This window comes from Dipodomys ordii, unplaced genomic scaffold, assembly GCF_000151885.1.
Source record: "Dipodomys ordii isolate 6190 unplaced genomic scaffold, Dord_2.0 Scaffold63, whole genome shotgun sequence".
Taxonomy (NCBI): Eukaryota; Metazoa; Chordata; class Mammalia; order Rodentia; family Heteromyidae; genus Dipodomys; species Dipodomys ordii.
Genome location: NW_012267279.1, coordinates 6,228,972 through 6,255,104, shown reverse-complemented (window position 1 = coordinate 6,255,104; position 26,133 = coordinate 6,228,972). Strand labels below are relative to the sequence as shown.

At 37.3% G+C, this 26,133-nt stretch overlaps 1 long non-coding RNA gene across 1 annotated transcript in view; it reads right to left on the bottom strand.

Moving 5' to 3' along the window:
* Positions 1-9,013: 9,013 nt before the first annotated feature.
* Positions 9,014-26,133, bottom strand: part of LOC105990175 — a 39,119-nt gene continuing 21,999 nt past the window's right edge. The window contains exon 3 of the long non-coding RNA XR_001175297.1: positions 9,014-9,132. This is a non-coding gene — a long non-coding RNA (uncharacterized LOC105990175). The remainder of the gene's footprint in view (positions 9,133-26,133) is intronic.

Here is a 26,133-nt window from a genome sequence, read left to right as displayed (position 1 = left end):
TCAGGTCAATATGAAAGCTGATCAACATAATTGTGTTATTTTTAAAACTTAAGAGATCAAAACCATAAAAGGTCACAAAAGATGTCACAAAAGTCAACAACACACTTTGTAATTAAAAAATTAAAAAAAATAAGCATAGAAGGCTAAGGCCTTCTATGAAAAACTTATAGCTAATATTATAATTATGAAAGATGAAATTATGTTTTCTCCTGAAGATCAGAAATAAGCCAAGGATGTCTGCCTCACTGACAGCTATTCATCATTGCACTGGAGATTCAATCCAGGCCAATTAAGCAAGAGAAAGGAATAAAAGATATCCGCAAAAAAATAAAACAGAAGAATCTACAAAGCAATTGTTAGAACTAATAAACAACTTTGGATGTATGAGGTCAGATAGATGACAGATAAAATAGGTAGATACTGACATAGGCGATATGCATTAAGTCTGAACTACTTCTTAATCAGATGTTAAAAAGAAAAAGATAAGCCAGGTACTCAGGAGGCTGAGATCTGAGGATTGTTATTCAAAGCCAGCCTGAGCAAGAAAGTCAGTGAGACTCCAATCTCCAATTAATCATGGAAAAAGCTGGAAGTGTTCCTGTGGCTCAAGTAGTAGAGAGTTAGCCTTGAGCCAAAAGAGCTCAGGAACATCACCCAGGCCCAGAGTTCAAGCCCCAGGACTGACAAAAAAAAAAAGGAAAGAAAAAGACAAAAAACAAACAAATGAAAACCCCACAAATCAAAACCAAGCAAAATAAAAGTCATAGGAGTGGTCTAACACCTTGAACTAAAGAAAACAGAATAACATAATGAGTACTGAACATATGAGCATCCAACACTGACAATTACCTAGCTTTATCTATTTCTATTCCTTATATCTCTAACTTTCTGTTGTGCTTTGAAATAAATCCCAGAAATCAGGCCATTTCAAATATGTATTTTGGTAAGGATCAAAAAAATACTTTTTTCGTATAATTTCAAACATGGAAGTCTTGTGTACTTTTTTGAGCCTCTGGATATAGTGTATTATTTTATTGCAATAATATCTTAATTGCCCTTTACAAGAAGAATAGTAACCAAATCAAACCTAAGACTAAGGCCCTAAAATCTAGTCTAAATTTACTTATGACTTTACTTTTCTTTTCCAATCGTGGGGTTTAGGCCTGGGAGCTGACCCTGCACTCTTCAGCTCAAGGCAAGCACTCTACCACTTGATCCACAGCGCCACTTCTGGTTTTCTAGTGTTTTATTGGAGATAAGAGTCTCACGGACTTTCCTGCCCAGGCTGGCTTTGAACCGTGATCCTCAGATCTCAGCCTCCTGAATAGCTAGGATTACAAGAATGAGCCACCAGCGCCCAGCTTATGATTTTACTTTTTAACTGGACTTACATATTCCAGAAAAGAAACAGACAGAAGACAAATTCCACAGAAAATCAACAAATACCACTTCTTAATCACATGCTTGAAAGGAAGAAACCAAAACACTCAAATGAAAGGAAGAACAAAATTTTTAAAATCAAATACACACACACACACACACACACACACACACACACACACACACACGGATCAAGAATCACATTCACATTGTCAACTTTTCCTATACCAAAGGCAAGTGAATATTTCTCATAGTTATATGCTATTAGTCATTTCCCAGTGTTTAGAATTTACTGTTGTAACACTTCGATAACACACTAGATAACAATACCTTTGTTTTTGTTTGCTTTATGCCAGTTCTGGGATTTAAACTAGGCGCTGTGCCCTAACTTTTTCCCTCAAGGTTGCTACTTTATCACTGGAGCCACACCTCACTTACAGTGATTTTTGCTGGTTAATTGGAAATAAGAGTCTCACAGACTTTCCTACCCAGGTTGGTTTCAAACCACAGTCCTGAGATCTCAGTTTGCTAAGTAGCTAGGAATACAGGCATTAGCCACCAGAGTCTACCAATAATAGTTTTTTGAGCAGGGTGAGTGAGGGAAGGGAGGAAGGGGGGGAGGGGAGGGAGGGTTTACTACTTACAATGTCTCTTAACCTTCTGTTTTGGGTTCAATGAAACCTCTCTGCATTTTGTACACAAACTAAAATATAATTGATGTAGTTTTTAATGAATTATGATGCATTCTGGGATTTTCTGGTACATTGACTTGCTTTCTATGCCGGACTATGAGCTTCACCCTGGAGGTATATCCAACTACCTATTAGGTTTGAGAGTATGTGTTTCATCCAAGTTCAGAGCCACTAATAGTGCATAGGTGTAGACTTACAAACCAACTTGAATCTTTTGGTGTTCAACTTTATTCTTGGCAAAGCTCAAAAAACTTAACAGGGCTCAAAAGATTTCTTGGACATGGACTTTAAGAAAAAGGGTTTTGATGAGTAAAGCATAAATGAACCAGAACCCATATGGATCAAATTTTCCTCAAAATGCATATGGGTTTAATAATTAATGGAAAAAAGTGCTTCTAGCATGCATGTTGGGTTTTATCAAACCCCAAATATTTGGGGAAAAAATAGTCTGATAGGTTCAAAGAACCCAGACTCTGAACTGATGCACCATACTAATATCTGTTGATGTTGAATAAAAATGAGAACTATTTAGGTGGAATAAGAAACAGAGTCAGAAGTTGCTCAAAAAATTATGTGAATTAAAGAAAATAACCTAACACTACAAAGTTCATCTTTGTTCCTATTTGTTTTTTTAAATCCTTCTTTTGAGAATTTTTCAACAATCTCCTAACTATACTCTATCTCAGCATATTAAGTGTTTTGAAAGAAATTATTGATTGCAGTTCAAATAGGAAAAATGAAAATGTAAATGAAATCCTTTGAGATACATAATACGTCATGGAATTTTCTAAGTTATTTGTGAATGTTTCTGTCAGTATCAATAAGTCTCTAATATTACAGAATAAATTGTAGTAATTATAGAATGATATTATACATTTAGAAGTTCCAGGAAGTTGTGTTTTTGAATTCACAGTACTGCTCCTGTGTATCTGAGCAAAATTTAATCTTTATCCTACACACCCCTTTTTATTTTTTGCTAAGACTATTATGTTTCACTATAGGGGCATTTTCTAGAAGAATCTGGACAATTAGACTTTGTGTACATTTTATGTTTGTGTCACAATGAGCAACCATACTTTGAAAAAAAAAGACTAATTTCAATGGAATATACAAACCCTCTACAAATCTTGAGTCAATGAAGAACTTAGCATTTTGTTTTTCCTGTGTACACTTGAAAGCTGCTATTGAAAGTAATAGCCAGAACACGTTTTCAGAAAATGAATGTGAAAATTTAACAGAGATCTCAGCTCAATGTGAGTAATACATTGATACAAACAATTCTGAATTATCCCATCCTCTAGCCACTTAACAAAGTACTAGATTCTACCATAATTATTGCCTGTTTAAATCCCATGTAAAATAGTGATGACATCCTCATTTTGTTTCTACCTGTACGTCTAAAAATGTGATATTAGGGAGATGATTTGATTCTATCAAAATAAGTCAAACTAAAAAAAAAACTTTATAAATAGACAAACTACTTTTATCATGGTGGTTTCATGTTACGGCTTTTAAGAATTACATGATAATGAGAGAAAGGGGGCAAATTTTACACTCTTTCTTTCCCTAAGAGAAGCAATGCTTGCAAGGGGCCTTGTGAATGATTCACATTTGGGTATTTTTCTAACATTTTATCTGGCTTGTAAATGGGCAATCATCCAAGCAGCTTGATGAAGAAATTCCTCAGAATGGAGTCCCCTAAAGATGGAGAAAGGACCAAATTCATAAGTAGGGTAACACCATAATCCTTGCCACCATTTATGGATGAGCCACAAGTGGAATTCAGTGCTGTCTCCACTCGAGCTGTTCATCCTGGTCAACGTGCTTCACAGAGACACAAACTACGGAAGACAGCTGCGTAGGTTGCCAGAAAGAGCAAAGCCACATTCGTGATCTGACCCTTATAATAGGCATTTATTTATATTCAGTGAAGGAGGTTACTGACAATTTGTCTATTAATTTGCTGTTTATAAATGGTACTTTCCATGTGGAGTAACCACAGGACTTTGACATTCACCGTCGTGTTGAAAGAAACAAGTTTATTAAAGAAGGTGAAAGGCGAAAAAATAAAATAAAATAAAAGATTGGCCCTTTAAAGTTCACCAAATTGCACATGTCAGCCGCGAAGGCAAATTCTGCACTTGAAAAATAACAAAATGCCTAGTGCAGGCCAAAGGGAAGAGAATTACTGGGTGTATTCACTTCAAATGGGAAGTAAAGAAACGTGTAAGTATTCCAACCCCGAAAGAAACATAATCCGGAGTTTATATCAGATGGTTTATGGGAGTTTATTGGAATATACAACAGGGTTCATGTCGTGTGTCACAAGGTGAAGCCTGTTCGTGGGTGATTTACAAGCCGCATGTGCCGGCGTTACTGTAATTTATAGATCGCAGATGGTCCGGAGTGCCCCGCTGACTTATAGCTGAATCAGGACCGAAGCCCCGTGTGTCATCCGCTTCGGGCACCTCAGGCTCACTTCCCAAAATTATTCACCGACATATTTCTCTTCTGAACTAAAAGATATCAGAGCCCCTCACTTTGTTGGGTTTTTTTTTAATGCAAGTTTAAAATGTTTCCACGGTAGAAACAACTTAGGTGAGAAAAAAATGTGATTTTCTCCCTTTGCCCCCCCCCCAAAAGAGATGCTCTCCATCTCTTAAATTCCTTGGAGTAACATTAATTGTTGCTAGGTTTGTCTTATGATATTAGTAGAAAAAACAAAATGGTACATTTCCTTGTTAAAATGTGTTCAAGGGATATAATTCTGCCACCCAATCCCACCAAAACAATTCTTTAAAAGGACAAGGTTTCTTTTAAAAAAGAAAGAGAGAGAGAGGAAGGAAAGAAGGAAGGAAGGAAGAAAGAAAGAGAGAGAGAGAGAAAATATCATTCCCTTTTCAGATATAAAGTGCCTAAAGTCTTCATTCCTAACTACCTTCAAAACTACTCTATAACTCTGCCTTTCTTACAAATCCTTTTTATAACCTCAAAGGATATGGTTCCAATAGTTGGTGTAATAATTCAAGATGGATGTTTACAGAATCAAATGTAAATGGGTTGAACTTGCTCAAAAGATTGTTTTATCAGCACTTTAATTCACAAATTAAGACACACGTGTTAGTTTTGAACTTGCTTTCAGTACCTTCGCTAGAAGTGTGTAGCTCTCCTCAAGCTGGTGCTAACATATTTCATGATACATTTGAACCTTGCTTGGCCAAGGGGCAGTCAGAGAAGAAAGGACCCTTGAAGCTCCAGTTGTGTGGCTCAGACATCTCCCTTTGAGTCCTTTATTGAGAAATTGAGTTGAACAATCCAGCAATCGCAAACATGTGCCTTAATAACTGGTTCCAGCACCCTGGTGAACTGCCACCACAGGCTCCAATTTCTCCATGAGGGCTGGACCCCACTGCTCTTGGGATGGCAGAAAGGATAAGAAAAGAAATTTCACAATTCAGCAGGAAACAGAGTACCCCACGCCCCAGCCAGAATTTCTTCATGATAATATCATGAGAACTACATGTATGTTTCTAAATGCTCTAATAGCTACCCATTTAACATATATGCATATATATTTTAATATACATCACAGACTAAAGTATCCATGTGATACCACTTGCAAAGAAACCATCATCAAAACTACTACTGAGATTTTTAAGCCATCTTTCCTTTCCAATCACATCTTCAAAATAAGGTGCATATTTGACAGTTAGTACATAGCTCAGCACAGACTAGCTGCAGCTCCAATGCTTGTCAGCAACATGTGACCAGCAACCACTACATAGGCCAGCAAGCACTTGTGGAATGCTTCTCCTAAGATCAAGATGATATTTAAAACATAATAATAATAACGGCAGCAGGTAGCAACTCTTGCCATCTTCTCCTTAAGAAGTGGCCACTAATACATGCTTCATTATGGGGGGGGGGAACCTGAATGTGTGTGTAATGTGTATGGGTATATTGGGTTTTTTTTTATCAAGCAAAGGAAAATAAAAAGTCAAGAGGAGAACCAGAAGGAGAGCCGTAATGGAAATAAAATTGACAGCCTCTCAAAACTCAGGTGGCACTTTCCTTTTCCAGTTAATTACGGTTTTAATTACATGGCTTCTTGCGACTCCTTGATACCTAATAAACCAGACTCTGTGGGGCAGCCAAGTTGGGTTTTGCTTGAACTGCAGGTGTAAGCCTCAGCATGAAACATAAATCAACTTCTTAAGCACGTTCCCAGGGTGGCTTCAAGCTTTTTCTTCCTGTTTGCTTGTAAAATCACATCTTTTCACCATTGTTGGTACAGAAATGATTGAAGTGGCTATGAGTTGAATAATAACTTTGTGTTTTTGATTCACTTGGCCTGGAATAAAACATTTTGCCTTGGATGAAATAGAATACCAGAATACAAGGTGTGGGTATGTTTTTCCTCTTACCATCATAGGAATAATATATACACTTCAATATTGACCATTTCATTATGTCAGCAAATAAATATCTGGGAGGGAAAAACAAAAATGAAGGTCTTGGGAATACACCAGGAATTCTGATTTGAGGGATTGGAACCCCTATGATGATGAGAGATTCTGGGAACGTGCTAAGAGGGAGATCAGTTGTGTCCCAGCTGGGTAGAGTGCCTGCAGACCTTGCACACAGGGTGGTACAGAGGTTCTACTGCAATAAGAAACAGGGGGGAGGGGGAGGAAATCACTCCCTAAGTTCTCATTGGCTGAAACCCTAGCAGCATCTGATGGCATTATGGGCAGCTTGCAATTTAGCCTCAGCAGCAGGAAAATCTGCAGTTGATCAGCTCTGCCATAACTAGTAAATGTCACCATGGTAAATGTGGGTTTCAATGGAAGTTTTTACAGTGTCTAGTGATAATTCTGCCAGTTCTCCTCCCTTTCCTCCTCCATCCATAAAGAGAAAGTGCAACATATGGTATTTGCATGTTATCACAAAATATGAGATACTGGGTGAGATAAATTACGTGTGAAGGGGGTTTAGCCCATAATTTCTGGTAATTTCAAAAACATGAAAATGGCTTTTGAAGTAAGAGAGAGGGCCTCCCTCCTTAGGGGTAACTTCAAAACACATCACATGCTATATAAACACAAATGCATTTACCTTGCCCAGGCCTCCCTTTTTTTTCCCCACAGAATCCTGGCTAATTGTCAATGATGCCTGTGTTCTAACAAGAGGTTCCTTTTTCTCAGATCTGAATTATTTGCATTCAACCTCCTTAATAGTGGGGGAAAGGCGTGTGGAGGAGGTCTGGTGAGGGAAGGAAGTCACTGCATATTTATCATTGCCTTTTTTATTAAAGGACATCCGAAGATGGTTCATGATCTGTTGCTCTTCACCAGTTCTCATCCACAATGATTAAAAAGATGTTTCTCTTTGTCTCTCTGTCTCTGTCTCTGTCTCTCTCTGTCTCTGTCTCTTTCTGTGTCTCTGTCTCTGTCTCTCTCTCTCTCTCTCTCTCTCTCTCTCTCTTTCTCTCTCTTTCTCTCTCTCTGTTTATTGGGACTTAAACTCACAGCCTGGACACTATCACTTAGATACTTTACTATTCCACTTGAGCCACACATCCATTTCTTGATTTTGCTGATTAATTGGAGTCTCACAGACATTCCTCCTGAGTTGGCTTTAAATTGTGATCCTTAGATCTCAATCTCCAGAAGAGCTAATGTTACAGCCATGAGACATCAGTGGCAGGCAAAGATGTCTTTCTTGTCTCTAGGGATCACTCTTGGTTCTGTCTTTACAGATGCCTGGAGAAGACAAAGATCAAACTTATAGACTCAGTATAAAAGGTTAGATGAAACTCTTAGAAAATGCCCTCATCTTGCTACTATTGGTCACTGAAAACATGTCCAGAATGTGTGTATAGGAATATAAAAACTCTAGGGGAGAGGTATGCACTTTGATTATATGATAACAATGAAACATGGGAAAGTGGCCTTTGGAAGACCATGGAGGGGGCATTCTGTTCACCAACACCTTTCATTCAATATGAGCATGAGTTACTGTGGACACTAGTTAGTTTGTAAGCTTTGCTTAGTGTGCCCATTCTAATCCAGTGAATTGATTAATTACTCTGAGTACCCTGCCCAGGGCCTGAAATATTGATCTTCAATAACTTTCCTTGAACAAATAAAGAATTGAAATGGAATTAAGACTTTTCATCTCTTCTGAATAAGTGAGGATATAGTAAAGATTTAGAATCTCTTTTTCATAGTTGCATTGGGAATCCAAGAACACTGGGTCCAATTATATACAATTAAATTGTTCACCAAGGGCCATTAGATGACGCATAGCTGCTGACCCAGCTTCTCAAGAGGTAGTGGTAGGAGAATCTGTATCCAAGACTGGCCTGGGCAAAAATTCCAGACCTTGTATGGAAAACACTAAAATAACACTTTGGTATGGCTCCAGGAGTAGAACACTTGCTTACCACTTGAATTAGGTTGTGAGTTCGATCCCCTAGGTGACCCTATGTTCATTTTAAAAATGAAAATAAATAAACCAAATACTCATCAAGTAATAGGAACAAACTGGTAAACTCCAGCTTATGCCTTTCCTGCTTGCTCAGCCTTGCTGCTCCTGGTCATGGCTGGCTGCAAACTCTGGGATTGTTTTTCTTTCAGCACCAAAATCATCTCCTGTAAGACAGTGAGATGGCAGAGGTTGGGTAGGAAGATGGCAGGGACAAGGAGGAGCATAGTAATCACTAGCACCTGGACAGCCCCTTTTTAAAATACACTTAAAAATGATTATTGTTATTATAAAGGTGATGTCCAAAGGGGTCACAGTCAGGTAAGTCAGATAAAGAGTGTATTTCATTTTGGACAATGTCTTCCCTTCCCTCACTCTCTCACCATTTTTACCTCCCATCCCTGTCCATAAAGTGTACAGACACTTAGAAAAGACTTTTAATTATCTCCTTTCAGTTCATCTGTATAACAATCTTGCATGATAAATATGTTACTGACACTGCAATTGATATCATGATGGTCTTCTCATAATCCAAGCTTCTTTTCTTGGAGATCCATGTCCTTCTTGGCAGTTTCTATATTTTGAGAGATAATATCATGTTAGACTTTGAATGCTCAAATTCACCAATGACTAAACCAAAATCGAAATTCTTTCACCTGGTCACAGCCTCAAGGTCAGATATAGGTACAGCTGGGATGGAAAAGCTGTGAGTAGCACCTAATGAAGTTTACATCTCACATTGTTATATCTCTCGTTGGTACTGTTATTTTGTTTTGTTTTTGTGTCAGGACCAGGGCTCAGACTCAGGACTTTGAGCTTCCACTTGGCTTTCTTGCTTACAGGAGACATACTTCCACTTGAGCCATGCCTCTATGCTGGCTGTTTGCCAGTTAATGGGAGATAAGATTCTTACAAACGTTTCTGCGAAGAATACCTTTGTATCACAATTCTTAGGCCTCAGCCTCCTGAGTAGCTAAGATTACAGGCATGAGTCACTAGTGCCTGAAACTTCTCACTCTTTTGGGAAACCTTCTAGAGGTGTTTTGTGACAACTTTTAGAGGCAGGAATATGTATATCTAACAAGTGGTCATAGGCATCATCTAAAGACAAAGGGACACCAGACTGGGGATAAAGTGAATACCAGAAATGAAGAAAAGAAGGAGAGAAGGAAGGTGATTGATCCTTGGTAACATTGTATTATTAAACCATAAAAGCAAACCAATGCTAAGGCCTGCCTGATTGTCCCTTCTACTTATGTAAACCAATAAGTCCCTTTATGGTTTAAGTCTTTATAGTTAAGCCTCAATCAGATTTTTATGTAACATGCAATTGAAAGCATATTATGAGTCAAATTAGGCAACAATGTGGATATATAGCTTATTATGCTTAGAGGAGATAGGCCAGGTACTATGCTAAGTGCTTTATACACTTACTCCTGTTAATCATAATAGCAGCCTAGCAAAACAGATACTACTGTATACATCTGGTAGATGAGAAAACAGCTTCAGAAATTGTAGTAACTGTTCATTTTATGCAGCCAGTCTCCAAGGGAGGGGAAATTGCACAGTTACAAAACTCTTACTGAAAATAACTTACTTCCTCCAGTCATACTTATATGAATGTGTTTATTCTGTTCAGAATTATGTTAGTCTACATTGGGAAGGGTGAGGTATGTCTCTGGAGTCCACCCTGTCAGAAGCCTTCTACAAAGATACACAGAGCCCTCCACCTTTCCACCCCATGTTCTAACCTCCTGTCATCTCACACTTAGTGGATCTGTATCTGGCTCTTTTACTGGTAGAGAACCATATTAATTACATTATTTGGAGTTATTGTTGTTGTTGTTATTATTATTATTATTGTCTTAGCAAGTCAAAATTTACTTCTGCAGAAAGGTGTGCCATCAGCCAAAAATCTGGCAAGCAAGCCTAATTAAATTGTTAACAGATAAATTTTTCTGATATGCTTTTCCAGAAAGGATACTTATGTTTTACCAAAAAATTTGAAGTCTTTATTCAAAGGACAGATTCATGGAATACAGTCTGGGTATCAGTCACACTGGGAGATGGCTGCATGTAAAGTTGAAATTGTTCTTTTTAGGTGCTTACATTTACTACTAGGATGATTGTAAGGACACCAAACTCACATTTTTTATTAAATCAACATTTAATTAATAAATTCAAAGTCTGGCAAGAATCAGAAGAAAATAGCTAATCCAAAGCTGGGGGGTGGGGTGGGATACAGGGTAGGGGGAGATGGGAAGGGATGGGAAGGGGAAACAAAGGAGGAGGCAACAATGCTTGATAAGAAATGTACTCATTACCTTGCCCATGTAATTGTAACCCCTCTGTATGGTATTTTCACAATAAAAACAAATAAATAAGTATAAGTTAAAGGAGATGATAAAAAAAGAAAGAATGAATGAGAATTATATTTCTGTCAGCAAAATATCACACTAATTAACCCTTCTTTGAGCATGAATGTGCCATATGTGCATATATACACGTACAGGTATATATAAACATATGTATCATAATCTATAATTTAATCATTTTTCTGATTTAGCTAATTAATGTACAGGCAAACCTAAGATTAGTCATTTCTCCGATTCTTTGCTTTTATCCCTTAAAACTTAAACACACTTAGATCAAGTCTTTCCATATAACACTATTGTTTTTATTGTGCTTTGTTTATATAAATGGAAGGAGGGAGGAAAGAAGGAATAGTGGGAGGAAGAAGGGAGAAAAGAAGAAAAATGGAAGAGTGAGACAAAGGGAGGGGAAAATAGAGAGAGGGAAAAGCAAAAAGGGAAAAATTATCTAGTTATCATTAAAAATCAATTGTTTAAATATGCTTTAAGAATAAATGTGAAAGTTTCAATTACATTTATTAACTTTATTTTCCTACTATAATTTATACTACAGTTTTATTGTGTTGATTGCTAAGAAGAAATAAAAGGACTTCACCAATAATTAATTAATTGTGCAATTAAAATTACACACCTGAATCTTCTGTGAATGTTTAAATAAATCATTTTGAAAGATTTAGTATGTGGTTGTTTTTCCAGATGTTCCAAAAGCAAACAAATGTGTTAATGAGCTTTAATAAGACTTTAGGATTTGAACTATATTTAAGTCTCTCCCTTATAATTTTAGCTTTTATTCCCAATTCCAAATTCCTTGGGTAATAAAAGGCCAAAGCTTAGCTTAACACCAATAGCTGACATTTGAAGAGATGTTAAATACATGTTGTATGAATCAATAATTAGGCTTATAATACAAATAAACTATGTGGTTTCTTTTATATTTTTAACATTTCATTGTCTCCATCAATTTCTTTTTTTTCTTTATTTTTATCATGAAAATACCATACAGAGGGGTTACAATTACATGAGCAAGGTAATGAATACATATCTTATCAAGCATTGTTGCCTCCTCCTTTGTTTCCCTTTCCCATCCCTTCCCATCTCCCCCACACTTTGCCATCCCTGCCCCCCCCCACCAAAGTTGAAGAGTTCATTTTCAACATAACCTCTTGTACATCTCATTGTTGCAATGGGTCCACATGTATCCCTATTTACACAATTTGTTTTTTCCCTTCCCCTCCACAAATTATACCAACATCAAATACAATGAAAACAAGGGTTATACCATGGGGGAGGGACATAAAAAAGCAACAAAGAAATCATCTTATAAATATGTTAGATACAATAGCAAGAAAGAAAATCATTTGAGTCCTTATCTTGTGGTTCATTTCACCTAACAGCAACTTATCTGACCATTTCTGCTTGTCTCAGACTTATACTAGTTATTTGCATGAATGAGGAAAAATCTATTAAAATAAAAATTAGAAGAGAATCAACCTACGGAAATAATAATGAACACATGTATGAAAAATATCCAGAAACAACTTTTGACATAGCTAGGAATCTGTGGTGAAATACCATTTATTTATTCTCATTTGTGACTAAGAAAACAGTGAGCAATTGCTTGGGTCTTCACAGCAAGTTGTTAAAGTAAGTGTAAAAGTATTGAGATCTAAAATCAGGCATGCTCTTGTCACTCTAGACACTTTCTCCAAGGAAGTGAGGATTTTGATAAGTCAAAAAAAAAGTATATCTTAAGAAAAAAAATGTGAAGGAAGACTAGCAGGGAAGATTCTCAAAGACAAGTGTTTGTGGGAAGTTATTAGATGAACCTATAGAAACCTAGTGAATGTGAAGAAACATGAAAAAGATAAAAAGCTGCCAAGCTTTAAAACAAATGATTTATTTTCTGGAAATCATTCCACTTAAAAAAATTAATAAACAAAAGGATTTGATGGTATGATGAAGGGAGGATTCAGAAAGGTTGACCCCATCATGATACCTGCTTCCACGATTCAGAAGAGCCTGGAAGTTCTGTGGGATTGAAGATGATCCAAGTCAAGGGGGCTGGGGTAGGGGGCAGTGCTGCCAGAGCCATTCCCTTTCAATAGCATTTCATTACCAGGAAGACTAATGGGGTGGGGGGCGGGGATAGGGGAGGGAGAGTACCCATTCTCAGTAAGAAAAATAAGCCCAAGTACTAGCTAGACATTCTTAAAACTACAACACCAAAAGAAGTAGAGGGTTAATAGACTAATTACCTACCGTGCAAACTTTGGAGAACTTCCTCTTTTTAAAAAATATTTTTTATTACCTTTAAGTAGTTGTACAAAGGAGTTGCCATTGACAAAGCAGTTTATGAATGCGATGCGTTGCATCTTTAGCAATGTCACCCTTTTTACCATTCTCCAAGAGCTTTCTTTCTAAAAAGTCACAGATCCAAAAATCTAAGTTCGGATTTAGTTAAACATTTGGAAAACCCTGGATGTCATGAATCCTACAAAATCCTTCAAAATCACAAAGAAACAACTGGAAAATCCAACAAGAAGAGCTAGACAGGAAAACAAGTGCATCTAAAATATGGTTGTTAACGTATTTCCAAATATTCTTAAAATTGTGCTACCATCCATATCCATACCTACAGATACAATTACTGCTATTTTTAAAATGTTGAAATCAAAGGGTCTGAGCTGACCAAAAATCATAAAGAATTCATAGGCAAAAAAAGTCACAAAAGCCTCTTCTATATCTCCTGATTCTTACATTTGGGCTGGTAGCCAATAGCAAGTTCTGCCTGTCCTCAGTAGGAACAGAATGGAGACAAGAGAGAAGAGACAGAGACCCCATTCATGAGTTGTTCCCAGATAACAAGAACACTAACAAGTGAGTTGCACAGTCCTGGAATTCTAGTTTCGTCAATTTTTCAGTGCAGAGAAACTTAAAAGTCTTTTCACTTAAATGACCCATCTACTAGTATCGATGAACTTCGTCATCTTATAGTCAACATATAATTATCTACAAATAGTCCTTCTGCTCTAGTAGTGTCCAGTTTACACTTTGGTTTATAGGCAACACATTTCAAATGCTACTGTTTTTTAAGCCAAGTTATTACTGAATCGACTGTAAGTTTCAGCATTGATTGTCACAGAAATAATCTTATTTTTTTGAATGATCAACTACTCATACAATGAGGACTAGGAATAGCTGGTAGACTTTCAGAGAAAGGTTTATGAATAGGTATGGAATCAGCTTTTTAAAATTCATCTTAGAATAATGAAACAGCAACAGAGCAAGACTTGGAATTCTTTGAGAACGCAAGAATAAAGAGAACCAGATAACTGTAGAGATTTTGTTACTATGTATAGCCAAAAGATTGCTGCTGAGGAGCAAAGTAATTATTTACAGTAAAGACGAAGAGGGGAAGATCTAAGGCATTTGGCAGGCATTGATAACAATTATTTGAGGAACCAGGGGAGAGGGGATAAAAAGCTCTGGAACATTTAAAGGGAATTATAAAGGATTTTGTCAGACTCAAAGGGAGAGAAAACTCCATAGTTGGAGACGTAGTGGAGAATCTGAAGCAGTTACCTCCGGCAGAGCCCAACAGCCTTGCTGGGGAGCCCATGGCGATTGGGCCCTGCCCCCTCCATGAAAATCAGGAGGGCTCATTGGCGACGTGACTTACTTGGCATTGCAGTGTACATGTTGCTAAGAGATAGTCTCAAATGTGGAGCAAATGTGAAAAGGAGCCAGGCCATTACGTGAGTTAGGAGAATTGAATGCAGGCAGATCTCTGAGGAAAATCCAAATGACTTGAGGTGAAGAACAAGAGAAAACAAAGACAGACACTCAACTGGGTCTCATCTAAAATCGGAGTGGGCTTCGCTAGCAGAGAGCCTGTGCAGTTGGAGAGACCCCCCACCAGCTCAGAAGGGCACAAGACATACTTTAATGCTCTGCTGGGGCTATCATGAAACCCTAAAGAATTTTTGAGCATAAGACTCATATTTTAATTTTGCATTAGGCACCACAAATCATGGAAGCAGCCCTGTTCTAGTGGCAATGCACTCAAGCAGCATCTGGGTCCTGGTGACAATGGCCAACAATGAGGCTTGAAGGCAAATAAATATGCAGGTCATAGAAGTTAATCATTGTAGGGGCAAAGTGAGAAATTCAAAGAGATGACATTATTTTTGTCTTCTTGGTAATGGCTTAAAGATATATTTTTTATTCTTTTTTCTCTATTCTTCATCAGCACTCTTTTTTTGTAAGTTATTTGGAAGGTATGTTAACCTGGTACAGTTTAAGAGACAGAATTAACTCATACCTGTAATCCCAGCTACTAGGGAGGCCAAGATCTGAGGTCATGATTCAAAGCCAGCCTAGGTAGAAAAATCCATGAGACTCTTATCTTTAATTAACAACAGCGAAGTAGAAGTAGAGCTGTGACTCCAGTGGTAAAATGCTAGCCTTTAGAGAACACAACACTCAGGCTCTGAGTTCAAACTCCAATACTGCCACACACACACACACACAGAGAGAGAGAGAGAGAGAGAGAGAGAGAGAGAAGAAGGGGCTGTGCAAAGGAAAGAAAGAGGCAGTTAACTGAGTTTGAGGAACTGAATGAATGCAGATCTCTGAGACCAATATAAATAATTTGGGCTAAAGAACAAGAGAAGGCAATGGGTGTTTGGGTGTTTCCCTTTCTTCAAGCCAACAAGAGGAAAACAGACCAAACCCAACAACCCATCCCAATTCAGCTGGAGGGAAATTATTGTTAGAGCTATAGTACTGCTACAGTTATGGTTTTAGAATGAACCAAAAGAATCCATTGAATTGCAGAAAAACAGCACTGAACTTATTGGCTACAAAGCCAGGTGAATGTTTCATGTGGTAGAAAGTATTTGAGAAGCTGGTTAGAGACACAGAGGGATAAATCATTCCTGGATTGCTTTCATGCACAGCCTTTCTTCAACAACTTGCCAGCAGCAGCTTCACAAAAGAGCATGTGCTTCTGTAGCACAGAAGGTCCATATAAATATATTATGTTTCAATAAATAAGTAATATAATTAAGAATAATCTTTTCCATATCCCAAGTTCAGCACTGAAATTAAACAAGCCCGCACATATTCCAGAGACAATAACTAAAGGGGAAGGGGGGGTAGGGAAACAGATGAAAACAATATAAAGACATACAAAACTGCTATTAGCTTGGGATAGATAAAAGAATTTCAAAATTATAGCTCTTGGTAATGTTTAAGTTGAGACTCTAGTAATCTGGGTGCAATTGTTCTTGGGGGCGTTTGTTCTTTGTACAAGAAAATAGATTAAGAAAAATAAAGTCGAGTTGCTAAGCTCACCACCAGAAAACAAACCTTCAGAGGAAGGCTTAAACCCTTTGAAATGATGCATGAAACCTATCAAATCACTGGGCTGGGAGTTAAGACACCCAGCAGAGACCTTCCTGTCCTGCTGTAGACCTGGAAGTGAATGCAGAAATAATTTGCTTTTGCTTGGTAAATGCTATTTGCTCACAGGAGAGGCTTTTCACGGACAACAGGAAGGAAGAAGCAGCATAAGAGGTCTGTGTTGTAGACTTCACCACTGCTCACCACCATCCCTAGAATGGCCCTTTATTTGGCTGGAGTGAGCACAAAGAGATGTACTTAGATTGTCAGCTCATTAGCCTAGACCTGGGCTTTGAGAACAGGCCTTTCCTAAGCCAGGCCAGTCCTCCCTGATAGGAGGGGCCCGAGAAGCAGAGGTAGGCTATTTTTCCCTCACTTAGATACTCTGAAGTAATATTGTACCAAAACCCAGGCCCAGTCATTTTTGCTCCATAAACATTACAGCTGCTTGGTGAAGATTACCCAGACCCTTCAAACTGATGGGAGCTACTTCTTAGAAACTACATCTTCCCTTGTTCCCAGATTATCATGATCAATTCTGAACATCACAGAAAGAGAGAGAGAGACAGGCAGACAGACAGACAGAGAGACAGAAAGAAAGCATATAGTCACAATTTCAATGTTCAGAATCTTCTTTAACTGAGGAGATACTTCATGGAAATGTGCATACCATCTTATTTGGGGAATGTCAGACTTTCATCTATCTGAATTTGGGAGGAGCTGAAATGCTTGTAAGCTACTGTGGGTCACAGCCCCCTGAAGACTTGTGAAATACAGTGTTGGCCTCCATCTCCAGAATTTCTTATTAAGCAAGTTGCATTGCTGAAGTTTGAATTTTTTCAAGGACTTCTAATGCTGCAAGTCTGAGAGTCCTCACACTGATCGCCTGAGCTTTAGCTCTGTGCAAGGGTGTCTAGGTTCCAGTGTGCATCGCCTTGGCAGTGCTCCAAAGCTGAATGATTCTCCCAGAGATGACATCTGTCACCTCAATGCTCAGCTAGAGTAGTCTTCAACATTAATATCCAGAACAAGGCTTGTTAATACCCTCTGCCTCTGCCTTCCTCTGATTCCTTCTGCTCAAGCTCTTGTTCTCTGTCCTGCAAGATGATCTGAACAGGGGAATGGTGTCAGGGCTCCAAAAGAATTCCCCTGTTCCCCGTAGAATGCAAAGTTAAGCAGCTGGGCTTGACATGATGGCAGTGTGGATGTTGACAGATAGCTCAAGGAGGAAGGGAAACACGTAACTATACTTGAAGGAAAAAGGATAGATTTGGCTTGAAATTTCTAGATTGGCTAAGCATGTACTCTCCAATCTCAGTCTCCAGCCCATGTTCCTTTACCAGACAGGGTATACTGATTTTCACTGGCAGAGACAAAAATAAAGACAAAATCATCTTTAGAAATGATAAAGCTGGTGATCGTTAACATTTAAAAAGGTAATACATACACATCCCAATAACTGTTTTATACTTTGGGTTGCATTTAACAGACAGATTTCTCCTAATTATGTTTCTTATGAAAATATGATAATTGATTTCAGAGAAATGTTATTTACAAATTAGGTTATTTTCTCATTTGTATTTTAATTTTTTGCTTAGTTCTGGTCAAAATTTCTATGAGCTCTGTACTTTATAATTAAATAACCAAATAATAATGAGACATTACCAATATAGTGGTCATGAAAAATTAATTACTTTAAAAGAAAAGCACAATATGTAGAGACAAAGCAATATGAAGAAAAGAAAAGAAATACATTCTAATTTAATGTTGAAATCTGGCTCCTAATTTGCTTTTATTACATTTCCAGCTGAATTTCAGAATTTTCCTAGACACTATTTGAAAAGCAATGCACTGATTGATAGATATGAAAGAGCTTCATAAAAATCAAAATATGAAGAATACCATTATAATTCCTTAACCAAATCATAATATGGTATTACTATCCTTGAAAGAATTTGATCTGACTCTAACAGCTATCTAAATGAGGCTTCTCATTTCTTCTATAGTACCACTGAGAAAGGTCTTCGGACTCTCTTTAGACCACTTCCAGTGTTAACAGCATCTCTAGAGAGTAAGCATAGATCTGCACAGCAAATATACAGTGATACACCCTATCCCATGTCCTGTGGGACCCTATTAGAAATGTGAACACAGTTTCCATGGTTATCATCCAGATCCTCAGTTGTAATTCAACACTTCCAGTTGTATTAGTTAATCAAGGTTCTGCAAAAAAAAAAACCAGAAACAATAGGAGATGCATGTATGTGTGTGTATGTGCATATCTATAAATGTATGCCCATTTAAAGAAAGATTGGTTTTAAGGAATTGGTTCTTACAATTTGGGGGACTGACAAGTATGAAATTTGTAAGGCAGGCCTGCAGGCTTGAAATGCAAGTGAGAGTTGATGTGTGGCAATCTGGAGAAGTATTTCTTCTCCTAGAAATCTTAAATGTGTGCTTTAAGGGCCTTCACTGGATTGGATGTGCCCCCACTCATATTATGAAAGATGGTCTGCTACTGATGTAAATGGTAACTGTATCTGAGAAATGCTTTCACAGCAACATCCCAGTCAGTGTTTGACTAAACAACTGGGCACCATGGCTAACTTACCCTACACATAAACATAACCATCACACCTGTCCTTCCACTCCTGTTCCTGCTGGTATGTCAGGCAGCAGCCTGGCTAGGAACTCTGTGTGTCTTTAAAAAGGTGTGCTGTGAGTGGTGCTTGTGGCCTCTCTTGACTCCTCACTCCCCATAGGAGTGAGAATGACAGACAGATTGTTGAGTCTAATAGATATCGCTGATGGCCAAATCTTTGCAGGCCTCCAGAACCTTGGCTTGGGAGCTGCCTGTGGAGTTCAATAATCTCCTTGCCTACGACAAGCTTACCAGACAGGCCTGGTCCCCTTGCAAGTGGACCTACTATTCTGATGGTTATATTTAATGCTGAGATTGTGAGTATAGGATGGGCATGTGTGTTTAACCACGAGTTTGTTCTGTAAAAATTAATGTTTGGAATTCTATTTGGCTACTTTTTGTAGTCCTCAGTTGGTTTGGGACTCTTGAGAAGATAAAAATGTAGCTGATTGTCATACACAAACCCTCATTGGCAGAGGGTTTGTGTAATCAGAATATGCTCTGATTTCTCCAGTTCTATCATAAAACCATGAATCCTCAAAATGACCCAATCTTAACTTATGACCTGATAGTGCAAAGAAAAGAAAGGAGGCTCTTCCTTTAACCCATGGTCTTCGGAGCCAGTAGTGACTCCAAACTCTGCATCCTTGAGCTTGTCATCTAATCTGCCTTAGTTTAAGTCCTGCCATTCATAAAATAGGGCAAATACAACCTGTTACACAGAGTCATCATCAGAATTAAATCATAAGGTTATTTAAATTTAAAGCTCTTAATAGCATTACCCAATAGATAATTATCTTTATATGTCCCCCTACTCTGCATTCATTTGTAGCCCTAAAAGCAGAATTGAATGCCTCATCAATTCCAAAGTTGTATCATTTCAGTGTACTTACTCACTGAAAAACCCCCAGAGAGACAAAATATGCATGTTTTCTCTTATGTGAAGAAGCTAGATTTAGCTTATACATTTCTAAGTAAATACACTGAGTGGCATGTAGGTGCATATAAATGTATTAACTGAAATATGGTATATTCAAAGAAGTATTCAATTATGTAATTCCTTACAAAGGCAAAGGCAAAATTCAACAAAATAAACACCAGGAATCAGGTATTTAAAAGGACTGGAAAGGGGCTAGTTGTAAAGGGCTGAATAAATGAAGGAAGAGGAGGGAGAGAATGCAGTCAAGAAATCAATGTTAACTCTGCAAAATTAAGAAGAGTGAAGGAGAGAGTGGATGGGAAAAGGACGGTGAAAATGTTGAAAAGGGTGACATTGATCATAATGCATTGTATTCAGAAACTGCTCTGTTAACTGGCAACTCTGTAAAGTTACTTAAAGATAATAAAATTAAAAGTAAAACATATGTATAAGGGAAGAAAAAACTTAGGAGGTATTGGATATGTTTACTATCGTGACTGTATTAATAATATAATGTGTGTTTAATGTTCAAACTCATTAAATTTTACACATCAAATATGTGCAAGGCACCTCAATATAGGTGTTTTCAATAGAAAAAAGAATTGAAGGGAAAAACAAAATTCATTCCCAGGTTCCATAGTCCTGTATCTCACTCTCTAATTCAACCTTCCTAATTCATACAAATTGTTCCACATTTATTGTCTGTTTAGACATGCCTTCTCTAAATTTTTTAGGGAATAGTTTTGTACTCTCTGTAAATCTACCGAAAATTATATTGCTGTGTAAGCTAATGGTGTCTCTGAAATGTCATATGGGAGATTTTGTCCAATTCAGAGTCTGTTCACTTACTTATTCAGTAAACATTTACTGACCTTGTTACTATGGGAAAAGGTTGTGGCTGGATATAGCAGCTGCCAAATTGAAAGACCCAGTCCCTATCTTCAGAAGCTTCCAAACCAGTGGGTCACATGATCACCAAAAGGCACATGCAATACAGGGTGGTGAATTCTACAATGGTAACCCATGAGTGTCAGGAGAACACAGAGGAAACTGTCTCGCTCAGATTAGAATTCAGGACAGATTTTGAAGAAGATTAGATACCTGAGTTTAAAGGATAAGAAGAGAAGGCTTCAGCCAAGCAAAGAAGCCAATATCTTAACATCAGAACAAAGAATCCATTCAGAGGCAAGACATGAAGAAAAGTAAGGACATCAAGAGAGGGAAAGTGTTTAGCCTATAAGGGTCAACAAAACCCAGAGTCAGAGCCCAGGATCCCAGAACCCCACCATGAAGTTTTATGAGGGCCACCAAATATAGGAATCTTATCTACACTCAAGGAAGAACAAGATTTTATGCAAGGAAACCAGCATGGGCCAAACTGTATTTAGAAAGCACTATGCCTTTAGGTTGAAGCGAAATGTTCCTCTTTTCAAAGGAAGTTTCCAGTCTGGTAGCTGAGAAGAAAATGACCTTGAAGAATTTCATAGCATATGACTTCTTTTGAGCTCTAGATTTTAAAAATATTGCAAGTAGTACAAGTCACATACTCCCTAGGAAACAATTATCTTAAGTCATAGACTTACAATTGAGTGGGACATCACAATGTCACTGGACCAAGTTTCATTTGATGTGGCATGGTTATGCAGTTCACATGGTCCAGTTGTTGTTTGGGAGCTCAGGGTTCCAGGTGTCCTGTGGATACAAAAATTCTGATGCTCAAATCTCTTCTGTCAAATAGTATATTTGTGTATATGCATATAACCTGTACATATCCTCTATATATTTTTAATAATCTCTCAACTATTTATAATATTTAATACAAACATAAGTCATTATTATGCTTATTTTGTTCAGGAACTATTGAAGACAAGGATAAGAAATCTGTACATGTTTAGTAAAGTTATAGCCATCACAGTGTAGCTACAATTTTTTGCAGATTCTTATTTGTGTATATGAATTGTACAAACATGTGTTTTCCTGTGGTCCATATTATAGTCAGAGTATGGTTAAAGATAAAAGATTATAAACTCTGGCTTTTAGATGAACAGTATCTTAATTTAAGCAAACTCATCAAATTAAAACTGAAGTCCTTTGCTTACAAAATTTTACTTTTTTTAACTACATTAAAAACAATAGCAAGAAAGAAAAAAACCACTTGTGTCCCTATCTTGGGATTCATTTCTCTTATCATCTTATATGGTCATATGTACATAGCTTTGACCTTTTTTGCTTGTCCTAGACATATACTAGTTATTGCAAATAAGGAAAACCATGAGGCCTGTGTTTCTTGGGCCTGGCTTACTTCACTTAATATAATTTTTTCCAAGTCTTTCCATTTCCTAACAAATGGGACCATGTCATTCTTTCTCATGGAGGCATAGAATTCCACTATATATATATATATATATGATATATATATATATATCATATATATATCATATATATATATATATATACATATATATCACATTTTCTTGATCCATTCATCTACTGAAGGCATCTGGATTGGTTCCATATCTTAGGGGCAGGGAAATAACAAAATGCTGAAGTAAGGATACAGGTTGACCCATTGTAACAATGAGATGTACAAGACATTATGTTGAAAATGAACTTTACAACTTCAGCAGGGGGTGGGAGGGTGAGGGGGTGGAGAAGTTGGGGAAGTGGGGAGGGAAGGGATGCTAGGGGAAAAACAAAGGAGGGGGTAACAATGCTCGATAGGAAATGTGCTCATTACCTTACTCATGTAACAGTAACACCTCTGTACAGTATTTTTACAATAAAGCATATATATATATATATGTATGTATATATATATATATAATTTACTTGTTTTTGTATGTGTGTAAGAATTGATTTCTGTTTTTGTTAACTGCAGGAGTTGGCAATAGACATATTTATTTGATTTGGCCTCAGTCTAGCATGTGTTTCTTGGTCTATTTACTCTAGTTTCTTGTATCTCTTAATCTTCTACACATGCAAGCAGAGACCTCTGCAATGAGGGCATTGGGAAAAATCTAAACAAACAATAAATCCTGGCTATAAGATTCCCTATAAATACAGTGCCTGACAAAATAATGCTTGGAAATCTGATGTTGGAAATGACTTGAGCTTTGCAAAGCCACCAAATTATACACCCTGTGCTTGCCATGTGCAGTAGTATTTGTCTTGTATTGTCTAAAATACATGTGATGAGAGTCTTGCCCATGATAAAACAAGATTGTTCCCTGTTCTGAAATGCAAATATGGTTTAGTGTTATATGGCTCAAGGAAATCTAGACACCATGACATTTGCCTCATAATGCTGAAGATTTAGTCATGCACTTCTTTTGCTTAATTACTGCTTTGGAGTCCAGAAAAACAACTGTGGTTTCTTTCCTTGGCACTGAACATTCTCACATAAAACCTTCCGAGAACATTTACTAATGGATGCCCTAGACTCCTGGTACTCATCCGAGTGCCATCTGACTCCTGTGGCATCTGGTACCAAGAGTAGGTCACCAACAATTCAAATTGCCAATAGTCTCAATTGGAAAAGACCTTGTCTTTCACTTATTTTTATACTCACATTTATTTTATACTCACATTTGTTTCATTCTCATATGTTGTACAAACAACTCAGCTACTTTTTCTGGACTTGTTAAGGCCTTAACTTTGTCCCAAATACTTTTTCTTGGTATTTAGACTCTGTATGGATCCCTCTCACTGTCTACGAAGGCTGGTCTGGGTTATCAGTAGAATATGGGACAGAAGGAAAGAAGAAAGAAAGAAAGAAAGATGAAAGAAAGAAAATGAAAGAAAGAAAGAAAGGAAAGAAGGAAGGAAGGAAAAAAAGAGAGTGAGGGAGGGAGGAAGGAAGGAAGGAAGGAAGGAAGGAAGGAAGGAAGGAAGGAAGGAAGGAAGGAAGGAAGGAAAACTATGATCTGTTTTAGATATCTTCTGTCTTCTGACTCCTTTGACTCTCATTCTGGAGGAAGCAGCTGCCATATTGTGAGCTGTTCTCTATTGAGGACCCATAAAAGTGAGAGCAAGAGCCAGTCCTAGTCCACAGCCAGTGAGGAACTGTGGCCTGACAAAGGATGACAAGCCAGGAAAACCAAGCCTCTGTTTTCATATCACTGAGAGTATGAAGGAGAAATGTACAGAGTGGAGTAGAAATGTCCAGAGAGCCTAAACATCAGAGAAAATATGCTACTTTGATGTTAGTGAATGCTTATACCATCCTATTGAGATAGTTCTCCTTGAAGTGTAGGACTTTGGTTCTAATTGCATACCTTACTTCAAGACTTTCTCCAAGTTTAATTTAAGTAGTGAATTATTTTCTTAAAAAAATCTAAAACCTCGCTCAATGAACAATTGGAACAAGAAAAAGTGGTATATGTGCACAATGGAATTCTATGCTTCCATCAGAAAGAATGATATTGTACCATTCATAATAAGGAAATAGAAAAACTCAGAAAAAAATTATATTAAGTAAAGTCAGCCAGACTCAAAGAAACCTATGCAGCACATTTTCCCTCATTTGTTGTAACTAGAGTGTGCCTACAAATCTACGAGTAAAGACATACACAGGATGATAAAAGATTAAAAAAAATACATTTGGACATGATAAATTGTACGGAACTCTGGATATTCATACAGTGAGACCAAAGGAGGATATTCTTAGGAAAGGATCATGAAGGCTCAATAGTTATGTGCAGATGATCATATGAAATGAAGTTTATCAAAATGAATGTCAAGAAATGAAAACTTTTTTTGTCCTCCTTTGTTGCTGTTTTGGTCTTCTGTACCTTTTGTCTTATATATAAGTTTGTCTGTTTGGGGGAGGGGGAGGGGAGCACAGAATTGGTGAAACAAAGGATGAACAAATGCAGCAGTGATACTCACGAGACACTATGTTGAAAATGAACAATACAACTGGGGAGTGGGGGGGAGGTGATGGGTTGGGAGGAAAAATCCAGGAGAAAATGAGGGAAGAGGTGACACTGTTCAAAAAGAAATGTGCTCAATACCTGTCATATGGAACTGTAACCTCTCTGTACATAACCTTTACAATAACAATTTTTTAACTCTGAATTTTAGAAACTTAAAAAAAATCTAAAACAAAATACATTTGATGTCTATTCAAACACTAAGTTCTGAAGATCTTTATCTTTTTATAACGAATATATAAAATTTTTGTATGTGTTCTACCAAGAAACAGCACTTTCCAGGGAAAAAATGAAACAAAACAATGCCAAATCTCATTCCACCTAATTATGCTCTTGCTTCAATTAAACCATCATTGGCTCCCTAATCAAATATCCTTCTCGCTAGAAAAAGACCTTGCAGCCCTCTTCCCAAACACCAACATTGCATGAAATCCCACCTACCCTAATCTTCCACTCCTAATGTTTTATATATATATATATATATATATATATATATATAATTGTAAAAATACTGTACAGAGGGGTTACAATTACATGAGTAGGGTAATGAGTACATTTCCTACCAAGCATTGTTACCTCCTCCTTTGTTTTTCCCCTTCCATGCCTTCCTTCCCCACATCCCCAACTCCTCCCTCCCCTCCCCGAAATTGTAAAGTTCATTTTCAACACAGTGTCTTGTACATCTCATTGTTACAATGGGTCAATCTGTATCCTTATTTCAGCAGTTTATTTCTTTTCCCTCTCCAAATTAGAAAATTGTATATACAAGATGCAGTGCACCAACATCAAATACATATATACAGGGGTTATACCATGTTCTACCTCCAATTCCAAAAGCTAAAGAATAAATTTCAGTCTCATGAAATTTTAGTCTATGAATTTAGCTTCTGATTCTTTCTCAAGCAGATCCAATGTCCAAAAATAAGTACATAAATAAAATCTATTCATTTCTATAAGAGAAATGAAAAGGATAAACAATTCCAGCAAGATAGAAGATTGTAATTATTTCCTTCCAAACACTGAGATGATTTGGAAGGAAGCCAAAAAGAAATAGCAAGCAGAACCTGTACAGCTCTCTGCTGTTAAATATGTGATAGGTTTCCCCACCACCACCATTTGAAAGTAGAAGTTTTTGCTCCTAATTTGAAGTACCAAAGATAATCAAGAACAATATCTTCAAATGTTAAACACATTTTCCTAATAATAAAAGTAATGCTACCAGCACAACTATGTTTATTGCAGCATTATTTACCATAGCTAAGATATGGAACCAACCCAGATGCCCCTCAGTAGATGAATGGATCAAGAA